Raw genomic sequence first — 13,819 nt, forward strand, 5'->3', positions numbered from 1 at the left:
AATGTGGCAAGTGAAGCCTTAAGAGGAATGGATAAAAATTTCGAAGTCAAGGAGGACGGAGTTCGTTACTTCGCGAATCGGATCTGGACGCCGAAGTTTGGCGGATTTAGAGATATGGTCATGGATGAATCCCATAAGACACGATACTCCATACATCCCGGTTCAGATAAGATGTATCTGGACCTCAAGAAACTGTATTGGTGGCCGAACATGAAAGCCGAAATTGCTACCTATGTAGGCAAATGTCTAACTTGCGCCAAGGTCAAGGTGGAACACCAAAAGCCCTCGGGATTGTTGCAACAACCGGAAGTACCCGAATGGAAGTGGGAGCGGATAACCATGGACTTCATAACCAAGTTACCCAAGACGACAAGCGGACTCGACACCATCTGGGTGATCGTCGACAGGTTAACCAAATCCGCGCACTTCCTACCAATCAAAGAAACGAATAATCTGGAAAAGCTAACCAGAACATACATCAGAGAGATTGTACGACTGCATGGTGTACCAATATCCATTATCTCAGACCGGGATAGTAGATTCACCTCGAGATTCTGGCAGTCGCTACAAAAGTCTCTAGGAACAAGGTTAGACATGAGTACCGCTTATCACCCACAGACCGACGGCCAGAGTGAGAGAACCATACAAACCTTAGAAGATATGCTAAGAGCTTGTGTGATCGATTTTGGTAAGGCGTGGGACACCCATTTACCATTGGTCAAATTCTCGTACAACAATAGCTATCACACTAGTATCAAAGTTGCCCCATTCGAAGCCCTCTACGGCCGTAAGTGTAGATCACCTCTGTGCTGGGCTGAAGTGGGTGACACACAACTAGCAAGAGGACAAGCAACCGACAGCACTCTCACTGGACCAGAAATCATAAGGGAAACTACGGAGAAGATTGTTCAAATCTGGGAGCGACTGAAGACTTCAAGAGACAGACAAAAGAGTTATGCGGATAAAAGAAGGAAACCCTTAGAATTCCAGGTTAGGGACCGGGTACTACTAAAAGTCTCACCCTGGAAGGGATTAATACGTTTCAGAAAGCGTGGGAAACTAAACCCAAGGTATATCGGACCATTCGAGATCCTTGCCAGGATCGGCCCAGTGGCATACAAACTTTGATTACCGCAGGAACTTAATAACGTGCACCCTACCTTTCACGTATCAAACCTAAAGAAGTGCTTGTCCGATGAGACCCTCGTTATCCCTCTGGACGAAATTGAAATCAACGAGAATCTCCAATTCGTAGAAGAGCTAGTAGACATCATGGATCGGGAAATTAAAAGCACTAAACAAAGCCGCATACCCATTGTGAAGGTCCGTTGGAACGCCAAGCGAGGACCTGAATACACCTGGGAACGCGAGGATCAGATGAGACAAAAGTACCCACATCTTTTTCCTAATCCATAAACTCTGTCTTAGATTAAATTTCGGGACGAAATTCCCTCTAACAGGGGGATGATGTAACAACCCGATATTTTTAAGTCAATGTAACATTCAAAAAGTCAAATGTAATAAACTGTTTGGAATCAACGAAAATAGCATCAAAAATGAAGTGTTCAAAAAACTAAATTGGGATACTTAAAGTGTTAGATATCGTGCCAAGGTTTCCAAAAACATAAAGAACACTCAAATCCGAGTTATAACGAAGGAGTTATGACCAATCGAAAATCCACGACACACCCGGTAAAATACTGCTAAACGTAAAAAGTGAAACTTCGATAAAATACTTTTTAGCCTTAGGTATCTGAACGAAAGTTGTAGATTTCATTAAACCGTGAGCATACACAAAAAGAACGCCCAAATCTGACTTCGTATGAGGAAATTATGATTTTTCTAAGTTTCGGAACAGCGGTAGGCAGCTAAAAATTCGGAATAAAGATCGAGCGATTTTTAGCCGACGCAACCTAAACGAGAGTTAAAGGTATCTACAATAGTAGCACAATGGTAAAAAGACAGACGAAAACGGACGTCGGATAAAGAAGTTATGGATTTTTTACGGAATTATCGTGTCCCGGCCTATTAAATAAAATATAATTAAAAATAAATTCAAAATTTGCCGACAAAGTCTAAATGAAAGTTTTATAGTATTTTCTCACCTTCGCGTGGATATAAAGAACGTAAAAAACGGAGCTCGTATGCGAAAGTTACATATTTTTGAAGTTTTTGGCACGTAATACGAAGCTTATCCGAAGGAGTACGCCCAGCGTACTTCGGAGTACACCCAACGTACTGAATGGAGGGCCTCGGATCGGCCACGTCGCCCCTACCACTCTACTGCCATCCCATCCGAAGACCGGAGACCGTGACATCATCGCTGACGTACGCCCCGCGTACGAGGCACGCCCCGCGTACTTCGGAGTACGCCCAGCGTACGAGGGCAGTGTTCCTCACCTATAAATAGGATGCGAGACCTCCGACTTTCCTTGCCCATTTCCTCCTTCTCTCTCATTCTTACTCCACATTTAGCATCCCGAGACGATCCCGACTTCCCAGTTTCATACCTCAGCCCCGATGAAGGTTCGAAGCCTCGAGATTCCCGAGAATCTCACCACTTTCCGGTCGAGGTGCCGCCCGAGGAAAAATCTTGTTTTCTTCGAATCATCACACTTTCCAGGTGAGTTCATACCCCTACTTTTTCACGTCTTTTCATGTTTTAGGGGGGGAATACAAGTGCAATACGAGAAAAACTTATCGTTTTATACGGATTCACATACATCACCTACATTTTTATAAATGTTAAAATAACTTTGATATCAACGTTATACTTTACATGCAAAGTTAGTATTACATCGAGTTTTATCGCCAAATGGAACACACTTTCGGAAAAACTATAATGGGTATAGTTTGCGGGTTATTCATTACATCTTTACGCAAACATTGTGAAAATGAAATACTTTCATCTACTCGAAGTATAGACTTTTCTTTTCGTAAATCTATTAAATACTAAGAGTTGTGAGACATTCAGCTTCAACGTACTCTCAAGTACGTATTTCAAGTCCTGTATTATAAACCATAATCTCTTGGAGGGAGAGCGTCATACTTGTATATAGATCTATACGGGATTGACAATCCCGCACCTAAACTGTTAGCTACAGTTAGACCGGCAGGTCTGGGGTGACAAACGTCATAACACTACAACGCCTGAAGAACGTTGTTACAGGCAGTCTGGGTCAATAGCATGGTTATAAAACTCACACGGTAGTATTAAAATAAGTTTGATTTACGAGACTTTTGATACATTCAGTAAATACATTATTTGAGTATAAATACACTATCACTATTCGAGCACGAAAGACACCATTGTAGTCCAGCCTTTGGAATCTTTTTCCAACTATATGTAGAAAATATTGGAGTTTCTGGGAAACACGTTCAGTTATTTTTACTAAAGGACATACAAATTTCAGTACAAAAACGCTTATGAACTCACCAACTTAATTGTTGACATTTTTTTTAAAACTACTTGTATTTCTCAGGGAATTAGTAATACAGGTAACCATCAGCTTTTGGAGAAGGAAAGCTAAGGCGTCTATTATCAAAACATTTTAAATCATCATATTTGTAATATTCTTTTGAAACATGTATGACACTTAACAATGTAAGTTTTTATTATATTTATGATGGTTGTGTTTACTTTCTTTACAATATTCAACTGTTATGATACTACGTGAAGTCATCCGCCCCCGAATGTTTCCGCCATTCTGGTTTGGGGGTGTGACAACAAGTCTCAGTTCCACAATCTATTCCATTTTTCACATATTCTACAGCAACAACCACAACAACCACTAGTACACCGCCAATAACTGTGAACGTATCTGATACGGGGGTAGGTGCTTCTGATGTCACTTTTGGTCATGATTTCACTCCTATCTCACCTCTAAGGACCGATGATCCTGATATGGTGTTTGGTCATGATCGGGATGAGTTCCAAGACTTCCACATCATCCCATTCAATGTTCAACAATCAAGTGATGACGAAGATGCACCAATGACGAAGAGGCGATTCAACACACTTAATGTGAAGTTGGACACTCTGCTTGAGTCCACAAAATCTTCATCCATCGGTGAATATTCCCTTGCGTCTTACAAAGCTTTATTTGACTATCTCAGCAAGAAGCATGTTGAGAATCCTGCTACATTGACAAAGGCTGTTGAGCACTCCGAAAATATTGTTCGTGATACGACCGAAAAAGTCGATAAGCTACTTTCTGATGTTAAACAGTTTATGGAAGACTTCCGAACTTCTTCGGACCGAAACACAGCTGCTGCAAACAAGGTAATTACGAACCTTGGCACAACTCTCCAAACCAAGAAAGAAGCTCTTTCCAAGGTTCGCATTGGCATCCAAGCTAATAATGTAGAGCTGCAAACGTCGATCACTTCCAAGATTGAAAAGCTTCAAGCAGATCTTGCTACTAAGAATGTTCTCATTGGTAAGCTTGCCATCAAAACTGAAAAAGCGAAAGTTGTTTCAGCCCACCTGTCTCATGCCAACAAAGAGATAGAAGAGCTAAAATCTGACAAAGTTGTGAACAAAAGTTTTGTCACTGATGTTAATCAATTTTTGCAAACACTCATCGAGACTCATGATTCTATGCTCACAGTCTCTGTTCGAAAACATTTGGCTGATAAACTCATACCAGTATTCTCTATGCTTGATCGGATAGAAGGTGTTTCAGCATCGGTTACTCTTCTGAAACAAAGGAGAGAAGCGAATAAGGCATCCGGTGAAGAAATCAAGAAACCAGCTGGTGGCTCTGATGAGCACGAACAAAATCCGAAATCAAAATATCCGAAGGGTAATGAAGCTTCTGGATCGAAAGGTAAAGAGAATTTGATTGATGATGATGATAAAGAAGAAGAGGATGAAGGGGCAAAGCTCCAACGAAAGTCTCGTGATGAAGAGCTTGATGAAAATTTGCGAATTGCCAAGAAAGCCGAAGCTCGAGAAAGGGAAGCCCGTGAAGCCCAAGTCACTCTGGAAACTCAAAAGCTTCTATTTCATTCTTGGTCTATGGAGCGTATTCTGAACGAAGTCGTTGATAATCCAATTGTTTATTGGCTTGAGCCCGTGGTATCATTTGATTTGGAGAACTCTCTGGATTCGCATCTTGATCTTCCAATCACTCCGAAGGCTTTTCAGTTTTGTAGCTTTGAAAAGATTGCGAATGCTCCTCTTCCAGACCATGATGTTGATCATGTGCTTTTCTCGTTCTATCTCAAGAACATGAAGCCTCAGTACCAAACTTGGAGTTCAATGAAGATTACTGCTGTCAAAGTTTTTGGACCAATTGAAACTGAGGGTTTTATCAATGCTCGTTTCAAGGTTGCTCGTGGGGCTGTGAGTTCTGTTTTCGAATTTACTCTCGCTGATTTTCCCTGGCTTAACCCATTCGACTGGATTTCTCTTTTGCATCTTTTGTTAAAGGATGAAAAGAAATTTGAACCTATTGTGGGGCATCTGAAAAGGATGTTGGTCTCTTGCATTCAAGAAGTTGGTAAGATGGATGTGGAGATTGCAACCATGCTCAGAAAAAAACCCACCGTGCTGCCCAAAGAAACTCCAAAAGACCTCGACAAGATGAAGCTGGGACGCATTCATAAGGACAACTGGAGTATGGCGTTTCTGATACGAGAAAGGGACGGTATGAATTTTTCAAAGATGTTGTTTTTTTCTTCCTGACAAGCATCTTTACTCCACTTCGTGCATGGAATACATTTTAGAGTTAATAGAACAGTGCAAAACGAACAGTGTTGTGGATAAGAAGTCCTTTGCAGATATGATAAGATGGTATATTTTGGTTCGCAAATCTTTGCTTAGTCTAATGTCGATTCTCTTCAAAGTTCAAAAGCGTCAGCAAGACTGAAGAATCTGCCTTCCTTATTTGACACAAAGGGGGCGATTGTGTCAAATTTATTATGTATGTATTTAGCCTTTTTACGGATTGGGCCATTCCATCCGTATTTATGATGCTAGGGTTAGGCTTTCAATATTTCATGCATGTATTGTATTAGGGTTAATCGTTTTGTGATTCCCTACGGTTCCTTTACAAAGAATTTCTTCATCAAGCTCTTCTAAGGCATTGATTATTAATCATTCGGCACAACTTCGATCATTGCTCTTATTGTTTTGATTCATATTCCAGTTTAGAATCTTTCGATCTATTCCATTTTGAACTAACAATATCTTCCTTTGGCGGAATTTTCATATAACAAAAGTTATCACACCAGCATTGATCGGTCTCCTTTTGAGATGCTCTACGAAAGGAAGTGTAGGACCCCGATTTGTTTATGAGAGGTCGTTTAGCGTGTCATGGGGAGTACCGAGCTGGTGCTCAAGACGACGAAATTGTTTCAGCAGGTCCGCGACAGACTTCCGATAACATAGAGTCGAGAAAAGAGCTATGCGGACAGACGCCGGTCATACTTGGAATTTCAGGTTGGAGATATGGTACTCCTGAAGGTATCACCCTGGAAAGGTGTCACCCGATTCAGGAAGCGGGGCAAATTGGGCCCCCGATATATTGGTCGTTTCAGGGTTTTTGCCCTGGTAGGCAGGGTGACGTATGGTTTGGATCTGCCGGAGGAGCTCAGTCAGATTCATAACACTTTTCATCTTTCAACTGTGGAAGTGTTTGGTTGATGATTCCGTAGTGGATCCATTAGAGGACATTTAGGTGGATGATCGCCTGAATTATATAGAGAGACCACTGGCGATCCTTGACAGGAGGTCGAAGACTTTGCGAAACAAGATGGTGTATCTGGTGAAAATGTAGTGGCAACACCGAAAGGGTTCTGAATGGACGTGGGAGCCTAAGGAAGAGATGAGGGAGCATTACCCGGAGTTATTCGCGGCAGCAGACTTCGAGGACGAAGTATAATTCAAGTAGGGAAGAATTTTAACACCCGATTCAAGGCACTTTTCATTTTTTACCTTTGGTGTGTATATAGTTTGCAAATTTGGTCTCGAGGGGGCATTATTGCCATTTTCAGAAAAGTGAGGGTACGCTGGGCGTACTCCTCGTACGTTGGGCATGCGCACCCAGGGGACAAACCCTAATTTATAGGGTGTGGACCCTATTTAAGAAACATTATGACCCATGATCCCTTCATTTCTGAAACTCCATTATCCTTTGAGCCTCATTTCGAAACCCTATCCCATCTAGAGAATATTTTACCCTCTTTGTGTGTGTTTTAGTGTGTGTTGGTGAGCTCTAAGGAAGAAGAGCTTTGAAGAAGGAGCTTTAATCAAAGGAGATTGTGTAGATCCAGATTCTAGTCATCATTTCCAGCTTCATTGAGATATAAAGCTTGGAACTTGCTCATTGTATGCTTAGATCTAGTCTTTATGGAGTTTTGGTCACTTTTGGTCCGATAAATGAGATCTAGTGGGACTTCTTCCACTCTAGAAGTTGGGAGTTGCTTTTCTTGATGTTTCTGAGGTCCCTAGTCCATAAAGTTAGCATCTTGATGGTTGTGGATCAACCATGCATGTGTTTATGTCCATTTGGTGAAAGTAGAATGCTAAATCTAGGGTTTGAGTTCAATTGAGCCATGCAAAGGTTCAAAGTTAATGAATTTATGGATTAAGATGTTCCCCAAGGCTTGGATCTGAAGTTTGGATGTCTGGTTGTAAGCATTAAATGCTTAAGGGAAAAGTGTTTGTATCTGAAGTTTGGATGTCTGGTTGTAAGCATTAAGTGCTTAAGGGAAAAGTGTTTAATGGGCGCGTACGCTGGGTGAAGCGTACATGTTCGAGTCCCCGATCAGAAACGCGACCTAGTACGTTGGGCGTACGTGTAGTATGCACAACGTACAAGGCCTGGTCTTGGGCTTTGCGATTTGGGCCATATTTGGACTATTAGGGTTTTGGGCCTTGTTGGGCCACTAACCTTTCTGACTTTGGGTCATTGTTAGACTTTGCGTCTTTTTGGATTTGGGCCCATATTGGGCTTTGCGTAACCTTTAGGAAATTGGGCCACTATTGGGATTTTAGTACCATTGAGTTTGGGCCTCAGATATTAGGCCAAGTGAGGAAAAGGTAAAATGGTCTTTTACCCTGGGTGTTGGACCAATGAACTAGATTGCTGGTTATGGATTATGACCCGATTATTAATTAGGATTTAATTGGTTGGTTAGTACGGGGATTCTCCGGTTGAACAGCCCGGGTATCTATTGACTGACAACAGGCTGAGGTGAGTTTGCTCACTATACTGTAGGACACTAGGATATGTTATGTGCTTGTAGTATTTGTGACTCCTGTTGTATGTGTTGTATGCCTATGTGCCTGTTTTCTATATGTATGTGGGGTGGAATAGACGTGGATGTGAAATAGACCAGGTACAGACTTGTGCTGACATATGAGTTGAAATAGACTTGGGGGTGAAATAGATTCGGGGGCGAAATAGACTCGGCACAGCCTTGAGTTGGCATATGAGTTGAATAGACTCGGGGGTGAAATAGAACCGGGGGTGAAATAGACCGGGCACAACTTTGAGCTGACATATATGTATGGTATGCGGTATTTTGGGGAAATCACTAAGCTTCGTGCTTACGGTATTCAGTTTATGTTTCAGGTACTTCCGGATAGAAGGGGAAGAGCTCGGGATGATTGCATCGCACACACCATGATTTTTCAATTATTTGACTCTGATGTTTTTTGGATGATTATGAATACATTATGATATCCCACTTTGTTTTGAGGAACACTTTTGGTTGATGTTTTAATTAATAAGAAAACAAAAAAAATTGGTTATAAATTTTAGGATGTGATATACAGCATACGATACTGAGCATGAGATGAGTTATATTGAGTATACGACAATGAGCATGAGACGATGTATATATAAAGAGTATAAGAGATTGAGTATGAGATTATATATACAAAGCATGTGAGACTGAGCTGAGATGAGATATACTAGATGAGATATATAAAGTATGTGAGATTAAGAAGAGATATATAGAGGGAATGAGACTGAATTGAGATGAGATTTAATAGATAATATGAGATAGAGTAGAGGCGAGATGTATCACAGCATACGATTTAAGATATGTGTAGAGTATGAGATAGATTGGAGAAGTTACGATGAGGACGAGTATGATCTACTAAAAAGAAAGTTAATAAAATATAGAAGAATAAATCACTGGACCTAGTTTCTGATGTAGTAGAGATTTTATGTTTTTGTAGGTTCAAGTATTAGCAGTCGTGGTACTAGAAGAGAAGACATGAGCACAAAAAAAAGATTTAAATAGTTGAATGTTATTTTTATAATCTTTATTTTATATAGATAGATATATTTTATTGTGCTCACTTGATTTAACCTGGGATGTAAATATTTTAAATTATGAGTAAAATTCCGCATTTGTAAATAAAAACATTGATAATTTTATAGATTATAAGTTATGAGTTTGAGAGTGTTACAAGTTGGTATCAGAGATATAGTTTAAGTGAATTAGGTTTGGTGTATCCATTCCTAGTCTTAAAATTTAGAGAATAAACGAGGAACAAAGATTATGAGTTGGTTTGTGATAAACCATACTAAGAGATCGTGGTACACGGTTGAAGATAAGTATAGTAGATTGAACAACATTAAAGGTTTGATTCCAAAAATGTAAAATATAAACATATATAACTGAAACTCGATAATGATGATTATGAATGATATCATGAGATTTATATGGTAGATCCATGAGAGATGATTGAGTGTACTCATGTAGATGATGATTTTGATTTGAGTCTCTGAGAGGTGACGAGATCTAATCACATAAGATTCTATCTATGATGATCTTTATGAGGTGTGTGGATGGACCATCGAGAGATAACATAACCTCATCCCAATATGCGATTTATTTGATTTAATTGAGTAATTGATTTGAGTGATTAATTTGAGTGATTGATACGATTGATTCTTATTAATATGAGAAATTGAATCAAGTGAGAGATATTAGTATGGGCAATTGATCTAATTGATCTAAATAACTTATCCGAGTCACTGATTCGGGTGATTAATTTGAGAAATTGATCCACTTGATATTAGTAATTCAAATGAGTGATTTGACCAATTGGTTTGAGAAATTTTCATGAGTGATTAATCTGAGAACTTAATATGAGTGATTTGGGTGATTGATTGATAGATTAATATTGATTTGAGTGAGTGATCTGAGAGAGTGATTTGAGTAATTGATATTGATTAGAGTGATTGATTTGAGCAATTGAAAACTGATTTGTGTGATTGATTAGAGTGGGTAATTTGGTTGATTGAGTGATTTGAGTGTTTGAACTGAATGAGTGACATTGATCTGAGTAACTAATCCGATTAATCTAAGTGATTGATTTGGGTCACTGATCTGATTGAGTGATATGAGCAGTCAATCCAATTTATCTGAGCGATTCGAGTGATTATATTGAGCGATTGATATTGATCAGAGTGATTAACACAAGTGATTGATTTGAGAGATTTAATTGAGTGATTCGAGTGATTGATGCGATCAAGGTGTACTGATTAGAGTGATTAATATTGATATGAATGATTAATCCAATTAAGTTGAGTGGTAATCCGAGTGACCAAAGTAGAGTATCTATGCTGCGAGTATTTTAGTGATTTATTGGGTTGAGATTGATTTTAATGTGTCGAGAACCAAAAAAGGAGACACATTATTTTTATTTATTAGAAAATGAGTAGCAATACCCAATATAATGATTTCATGATTATGAGTATCCATTTATTGAGGTTAGTGATATACTCGTGACTTAAGAGACGATTCGTAAGTCGAGTACCAAAATGACGAGTGAAAAAAGGGTTAAGAAAAAATATCTGACTTTAAGTGTGGCATGTGAAACACTACTAGTTGCGAAAGAAATGATCAATATTCAAAGTAATAGTAAGGATGTTGAGTGATCATGATAGTTGGGGAAAATATAGATGATGAAAGAAGAATTTAAAGGATGAGATTGAAAAATAAATACGAGATAAATATTTTTATTGCAAGAGGCAATACATGATTTTCCAAAGATAGAGTTATTTTGATAACTAAAATTTTAACCTTGATATATATGTCTATAGTGAAAGAATATGAAGCACTTATATTGAGAATATGATAACAAGTTGTGATAAAGATATGACACAATAAATCATTTTATGTAAGATGAGAGAACACCAAGTATAACGAGATGTATGATAAACCTATTAAAGAGAAGAGTAAATGAGAAAAGAACTTAAGAAGATTAGGAGACAATAACACATGAGATGAGATAGAGTACAAGTATGATGAGTGGCGAGAAAAGAGTAGATAGTTAAGATATGTCTTGGTTTGTGACCACACATATGAGAAAAAGAAAAGAAAAAAGATAAGTGATGGTAATGGTTGGGTAAAAGTGGGAGAAACTATGAAAAATGATATTGATCATTCCACTAGATTTCATAAGAGTAGATAAATCAATAGATGTCCCTTAACAACCATTTAGAGTAAAGGAATTAAGAAAGTTTTGCCACTACATTGAAAATACAAAAAATTGGAAAATAGAATGTTATTTTGGGTTATGAGGTTAAAGAAGAGAATAACTTCAGAAAAAAGGTCATTAAGTGTGAAAATGACCAAGAGAGTAAGAAAATATTTCGACGAAGATTGGCTTTTAGTTAAATATTGACCAAAAAGGGTAATTTGGTCATTTTTTAGAAAAATATGAGAATATGAAGTTGTAACTTCATGAATATGGCCAAGACAAGTTTAATTCATTATAAGAGGTTAGATGCGTGGTTTCTATAGAAAGAATGCATGAGAAATGCATTTTTGTCCAAAAGGGTAAAATTGGTATTTTTATGCTTTTTAGGCCAACTTCATGACTTAATATATTAAGACCCATATTAAAACAATGAGAAATGACTTAAAAACATGTATATTATGTTTCACCTTCGCGTGGATTTAAAGATCATCGAAAACGGATAAGAAATGAAGAAGTGATGCACGTTTGAAGTTGGGAAAAAATGCCCCAAAGTCGGAAAGGAATCAACAATGTACCTTACTGATTCCCAGAAATCACGACAAGACCAACCTTTGTCATGAAGTGACGACACATAGAAAACACATTATAATCTGTTTTAAGAGCTCATTTTGATTATTCTTGATGGTGGATCGATTGGGAGCTGAGATAGGGCGATTATGATGCAAAAATGATGCCAAGATATATTTCAAGGATTAACATCCTTTTCCCTGTGAGGTAATGATTTATTCCTTATATGAAGCTTTTAGCTTTAATGGTGGAATCATTAATTTGGTTAGATTCTTGAGTTAATTAGTTTATAACTCAATTATGATGTTATTAATAGTGTATAAAAGCTTTTAAAAATATTAGGAAGTAATGATTTAGGTATTGTAAAATTCTTAATTCTTTAATGAATGAAATTTTGAGATAAATAATGGAAAGATAGAGTTTTAACCCATTAAGTGGCTATTTTGATCTTAAGAGTAATTAACTTTGTAATAGGCTAAGACAAGTATTATTATGCATGTGAATGTGTATGAATAGGCCTAAGAGAAAAAGATGGATCAAGATGTAGTAATTGAAAAAAGGAGCCATAGTGGGACACAATTAGTGTTTACTAACTCATAAGGTGAGTTATTATTCTTACTATTTCTTATGATTGGTATATGTTTAAATTATACATTTATACAATTATCTATGAAACACTTGAGGCACTAAGTGAATTCCATCAAGTTATGAGACGAAAATAGATCATGAGCATATATACATATAATGTATCAGAGCATGTATGTATATAATATGAGTATACGTATGAGATATACATAAAAACATGTAGCAGAGCATGTGATGAGCATATTTCCTTCATGAATGAGATTGACATTCCATTGGAAACATGAGAATATTTCCTTTGGGAATGAGATTGATATATGAGTATATTTCCTTCGGAAATTAGATTAATATTCCTTTGGAAACATGAGCGTATTTCCTTCGGGAATGAGATTGAGATATAAGTATATTTCATTCGGGAATGAGATTGATATTCCTTTGGGAAGAAGAGTGTATTTCCTTCAAGAATGGTATTGAGATATGAGTATATTTCCTTCGGGAATGAGATTAAAAAATGAGTATATTCCCTGTGGGAATTCATATTTTTATACGAGTCGAGATGAGACATACAAAGTATATGAGATGGAGTATGAGAAGAGATATATAGATTATACGAGATCTAATTGAGAAGAGACATACAAAGTATATGAGATTGAGTATGAGATATATATAGAGTATTCGAGATCTGGTTGTGATGAGAGATACAAAGTACATGCGATTGAGTATGAGACGAGACATATAGAGTATACGAGACCTAATTGAGAAGAGAAATACAGAGTATACGAGATTGATTTTGATAAGATATATATATATATATATATATATATATATATATATATATATATATATATATATATATATAGTATACGAGAGATAAATGAGATAAATGAGATGGTACATAAAGAGTATATGAGATTAAGTATGAGACGAGATATATAGAGTATACGAGATCTAATTTAGATGAGACATATAAAGTGTATGAGATTGAGTGTGAGGTGGATATATAGAGTATACGATACTGAGCATGAGATGAGTTATGTGGAGTATACGAGATTGAGCATGAGCTGAGGTGTATATATATATATATATATATATATATATATATATATATGTATATATATATATATATATATATATATATATATATATATATATATATATATATATATATATATATATATATAGAGAGAGAGAGAGAGAGAGAGAGAGAGAGAGAGAGAGAAA

This window comes from Lactuca virosa, chromosome 7 (genome assembly GCF_052849685.1).
Source record: "Lactuca virosa cultivar CGN04683 chromosome 7, Lactuca_virosa_CGN04683_v6, whole genome shotgun sequence".
NCBI classification, from domain to species: Eukaryota; Viridiplantae; Streptophyta; class Magnoliopsida; order Asterales; family Asteraceae; genus Lactuca; species Lactuca virosa.